Here is a 6,017-nt window from a genome sequence, read left to right on the forward strand (position 1 = left end):
GGGAGGTAAGTTTATAAGCTAATTAAAATATTATAAAGTATTAAATAATTGACTTAAATAACCGTCCATTCAATAAGTTAAATTAAAATTAATCGATAAATATATAATATATTTATAATTTATGTATTATTTATATATATCGGTTCGAAAAAATAAATAGTTAATTTTACTGACTATTTATATAAGAATTCCTTTTTTACTTATTTTTATGTGTTTAATAAATACAGAAAATATTTACAAATCAAACGTTTACAAGTTAATATTAGTCAAAGGGCATAAACTGATCACTTCAAACTGCACTAATACATTATATAGATAGAAAAATATAGTCTTTAATTTTGTTTAATATAACACTCTTTTTATTTTAATTTGGGGCGTTTCAATTTTCAAATTGTTTGAAAAGTTCATAACTATTCAAATTTACAACTTTAATAGGACAAGCTTTTAAATCTTATAATTTGACGATACGAAGGCGGTGCAACACGGTACGTCTTAGGCTCTAGCATGACCTGGAAGGACGCGTGGCAGTTGGGAATAACGAGTTCACTACTTATATGTGTCTGGATATGTGTCTGGATGAATAAGATCTCTCAACTTTTAATTGCAGAATTTAATGTTAGAGATTTAAGAATGAAACAATTCTTGATAATTTTTTATTTTTTTTTAAATAGATTAAATACAACACGAATTTAAATTAGTTTGTGTAGTAATTCTCGCTATGAGATGATCATAACAAAAAAGCAAAGTCCCTCGTATTAATTAACTAATACAATATTTTATTCAATACGTGTTTATTCTTTCTATATATGAAGTCTAATCACCATCACATGCACTATAGTTAACACTTCAAAATTTTCTCTTTTCTCTCTCTCTCTCAAAATTATTGGTTTTGGCTGCTTTTTCTTCCTCTTCTTTCAGCTCAGAAACAGCAAATTACTATTTAAAAAAATCCATTTCTTAGAAGAAAGAACGATTTACCAGTGTTTCCAATATAATGGGAAATTGCATGGAAGCATGTTTACGAAGGGAAGAAATAGAGGAAAGTATTCAAGAACTAGAAACAGAGGAAAAAACAAGTGAAATTCTCAAGGCAAAAACAGAAACAGAGATAAAAGGAAATAATAGTATGAGAATAAAGATTGTTTTGAGTAAAGAAGAGCTAGAAAAGTTATTGCTTCAGTTGAAACTCAAAGACGGAAAAAATTTAGATGATTGTTTGGGAGAAATAAAAAGAAGAAGAGAAAGAAGAGATTCTAAGTGGAAACCATCTTTAGAAAGCGTTACAGAGAGCCCAGTTCCAGAAATAATGGATCGATCATGAGTTTTAAACAAATGTACGCATTTTTGACTATTTTCTTCATTTGTTTGCCTTCGAATATATATCGTGAGATTCCTTGTTTTTGTTACAAATATTATCTTATGTGAATGTCTATATTTTAGAGAGATTTTAGGGTTATTACTTGGTGATTAAGTTATTTTTTCCCTATAAATAGAGAGATTCTATTTCATTGTAATTTATCCCAAAGTTCAATAAGAATTTCCTCTCTACTTTTCTCTTTAACACTCTTCTTCTTTTATTGTTTTATAACACGTTATCAGCACAAGACTCTAACCAATTGAGTAGAAGCTTTGGGTTGAGTAGAAGCTTTGGGATTGAGCATAATAATTGCCAATTGTTCCATGAACTTCCTTCATGATTAAATTCTGGATTTAAAGTAAGTATTTTACTTTATTTTTCTCTTTTGAATTCTTAAAATTCTATAATTTGATTTTAAATACAAGTAAAAACAATAAATTTTGATTATAACTCTAATAAAGTTTGTAAGAAATTATAACCACTAAAAGTGGTAAAATTTTTATGTCTTGCCATGATCAAATTCATGTATGATTGTGAGCACAAGAAGTGAAAACCTGTCCCATTGAATTTGCTTCATTCTCATTCCCTTAAGAGAATGTGATAGCAGTATGTGATACGTCTGAAAGAAACAAAATTATCACCATGAATGTATCAATGGATTTGGACGATGGCAATAGACGAAATTATAATCGTCATCATTGTGGTAATGAGAACAATAAGTATTCTCAAAATAATCTTTCACTATGTGAAAGTAATATTTGTCATCGATTTGACATGAGATTTTGTAAAGCACATATATATAACTATAGTCTATTCATGATGTGAATGTGACAACATGTGATTTATGAATACATATTTATTTTTGGAAGAATATGAGCGTGCTAGTTGTATATACCACACTCACCTCTAAAAGGAGGTTTGAGAGGAAATAAGAAAATAATGTCATTATTATGGCGTAAATGGTCATTGGCCACGTACTTATTGTACGCCAAAATATTTTGGGAATGTGATTATTAAAAGACAACGGTAATGCAAGAAACAGGTCTTACATATAATTTTGACCATAACCATAGTGGTATAACTTTCTCTTTAAAAGAGATATTCACCATATAGATGTTGATGAATATGTGGTAGTACAAAATTAATTGAGAGCTCTGGAAGAGCCAATTATTACTATTTTGGAGGAACAAAATTGATTATCAACAAGGCATTATATTGTAGTAAGTCTCAAAGAAACTTATTGAGTTTCTAAAGTATTCGCAAAAGCGATTGGTTATATTGAGACTATAAATAAAGGAAAATTTCAATATCTTATATTACTACAAGTAGTAGCGGGTGATATGTATGTGAAAAGCTACCCGCTTTATTCTTCAGTTTGTACAACACAAACAAAAGAATACCACAATAAAGTAGAAGTTTATTGATATAAAAACTCATATCATAATAAACTTGGAGTTTATTCATAATTGCACATGCCATGATGTAAACCTGAAGTTTACTAATACAGACAATTTTATCAAGCATGGCCTATTGAGCAATCTTGATTTAGATGCATAAAATAAATGAGAATTAACATGGGTAAGTGTTGAAGAAGATTCTTTATGAATTCTCTTATATTGCTTGTTCTCGCGATTATTGTACCAACTAAAATTGGGAATGAATCCCTTGAATTATGAAATTTATCAAAGGTGAATATGAGCTCATTCACCTGCCATGTAAACCTTATAAAGATGCATCTATGAGATGGTTACATGTGCGGTTATTATTTACCCGCAACTTGGTGTTTGTGAGGTAACTTGCTCAATAATTTAATTTAGAGCATAATTTTCAGATTTTCTATTCAAGACAGTTCATCTTGATAAGTTAGTTTATATCACATCTGGTTTAGCAAAATAATTTATTGAGTGCCTTCACTTAATAGTTAAATTATTGCTTATGAGAACAAAGTTATCTATATTAGTTTGACATACATTATACTCAAAAGTATATTACATTCTCCCCTCACAAGTGGTTCAGAGTCAGGAACCAAATAATTTCATCTTATTATTATTGATGTGCGGTGTATATTTTGGTTAACACCACAATGCACAAAGATGAGTTCCCAAAGTTGAGGAAGCAAGTTAGTTTTTCTAACACGAGGGGGAGACAAGATAAACAGTTGAGAAAAAGTTACGTGGAATGAATTATCATTTCTACATCTAGATCCTCGAATAAGATAATATGAATTTGAAGTTCATAAAAAGATAATTCATCTGCAATATATTGCAAAGTATACAAGACGCATTTGCTGACCCAAAGAAAGTAACTATATTCTCACTTAAAATGCTCCTATTAAGTCCTAGAAGAACAAAGTATATGGTACGCTTAAAGCATATAGACAAATCGGTTTCAAATAAACTTCTTGATAAAGAAGATGAGCAAATGATCAAAATGATCATAAAGGAGGCAAGTGATCTAGAAGATCACATGACATAATACTTTATAAAATCTCAGGAGAGGTTCAGGTAGCAGAAATGAATGAAGAGATCTCTATGTTATGTCTCTATGAAAAATATATTGGAACCGATATATAATATTTATCGACGACATATATGATAACGCAAAATACATAAGAGGATCTTAAGTCTGGAGAAACAATGAATTAGTTTCATATGAAAGACGTATAATTTTGGACATGTAGTTCAAACACTTGAAAGTATAAAGTCAATGGTATGTGCAATTACTTTTATCTATTTTATATGTCTAACATGACATGAAAACTTGATATGCATCTGAAGTCTATTTATATGACTTATTTGACTATACTTATATGATAATCCCCGAAGGATTTCAATTGCTTGAAGCATATACAATTCTTGATCTTGAAGTACCACATCCTCGATGCAATTTATGCACAATGCATCTTGCTATAACTATAAGCATGATAATGTGATAGTGAGAATTTTTTACCTCTATGGAGCTATTGAAAAGGCCATTCCACGGCAGTTTATAAAGACATTATATATCTATCAAGAATGATGTTCATTCAAGTTAATATGACTGATTTGTGTATCAAATCTCTATCAATGATATTTTGAAGATGGTGCACAAGATTGGAATGCGAAGGTTCAAGGATGTGAATTGATGCTCTCATCAAGGGGAGTTAATACGCGTTGTACTCTTTTTTCCTTACAAGATTTTGTCCTACTGGGTTTTTCTTGCAAGGTCTTAACGAGGCAACCAAAAGACTGTATTGTTAGATATGTTTCCTCTTTTTCCTTCACTAGAATCTTTTCCTACCAGATTTTATTTTAGTTAAGATTTTAACGAGGCACATTATATATTAAATAGACATTCAAGGGGGAGTGTTATAAATAATATTTTATTTATGGTGAATGACTATATTTTAGAGAGACTTTAGGGTTGTTACTTGGTGGCTAAGTCACTTTTTCCCTATAAATAGAAGGGTTCTATTTCATTATAATTTATCCCAAAATTCAATAAGAATTCCCTCTATACTTTTCTCCGTAATGCTCTTCTTCTTTTATTGTTTTATAACAGTTTTGGTATTTTGTTCTCTTTTTTTCCTTTTCATTATCAGTTAGTATCTTTTTTTGGTATAATCATTTGGTATTTGGTATTATTGGTCCGAATAATTCAGATTCTTAACGGATATGATTCATTAAAGGAAGAAAGTATTCTCTACCAAAGATATCTTCATTTTCGGGGCTCGAATAGAAGATTTTTTATTAAGAGTGAATGGATCTCATCAATTCCAATACCTTTAGTTGTTTTGTAGGCATTGATGAAGAGTACATCCATCTTTATAAAATGTACTCCTAATAATCAGTATTTTTTCCCTTAATGTCTATACTTCAATTGTTTTGGGTACATCATTTTCAGTCAATGTGAATTACGTCTTCAAATATCAGATTTTTTTAGCGAAGTTAGTGAAGTCCTAATCATCAACTAGACTTACTTACATGTCAAAATGGCTTTACACACTATCAGTGTAATTTAATATGCATGATCTGATGATATACATTTTTTATACTATCATAGTATAGAAATTATGCCCTAAAATTAGGTGACTTGTTTGTTTAGGAATCTCATAGAAAATGCTCATATTCCTTCTTGAGATGGTTCATAGCCCAATTTGTTTTTTAAAAAATGGAGCTTTTATTTTTGCTTTAATGTTGTCCAAAAACTTGATTTTGAAGGTAACTAGTTTGAAAATTTTACAATTGGAAACATGTAAATGTAGTGTCATTTAATTTGTTGTTTATATTTTTGTTTTAAGAATTTCGGGTAATTAATGAGCTACGATCCAACTAATTTGCTGGAACGATAATGTAATTAAAAAGCATATGAAACTCATTATACCTCAACAGATTTTCTATCTTAGATCTTTCCAGGTTTATTAATTGATATTTAATATTCAAACTTACTTGCAGTTGCAATTTAAATGATCTAAAAATCTAATTTTATCATTTGAATAAAACTTATATAAATTCATACATCATACACTTTCTAGGATAGATTGTACACGCACATGAGTTTCTTGTCTAATTATTTTGGTGCGAAGTTTTTGGAGTTCATCATAATGCATAATCATAAACATCAATTTTATTCTCTGAAAGAGGTATAATAAAGTACAATGCAATAAGTTAAATCGTGGAAA

At 29.4% G+C, this 6,017-nt stretch overlaps 1 long non-coding RNA gene across 1 annotated transcript; it reads left to right on the forward strand.

Annotated features, from left to right (window-relative positions):
• Nucleotides 1-822: 822 nt before the first annotated feature.
• On the forward strand, nt 823-5,648 carry LOC142173324 (uncharacterized). Its single transcript, XR_012703051.1, has 3 exons — nt 823-1,334; nt 1,600-1,715; nt 4,437-5,648. It is a non-coding gene; the product is annotated as an uncharacterized LOC142173324 (long non-coding RNA).
• Nucleotides 5,649-6,017: the final 369 nt, after the last annotated feature.

Source organism: Nicotiana tabacum, chromosome 19 (genome assembly GCF_000715075.1).
Source record: "Nicotiana tabacum cultivar K326 chromosome 19, ASM71507v2, whole genome shotgun sequence".
In the NCBI taxonomy this organism is placed as follows: Eukaryota; Viridiplantae; Streptophyta; class Magnoliopsida; order Solanales; family Solanaceae; genus Nicotiana; species Nicotiana tabacum.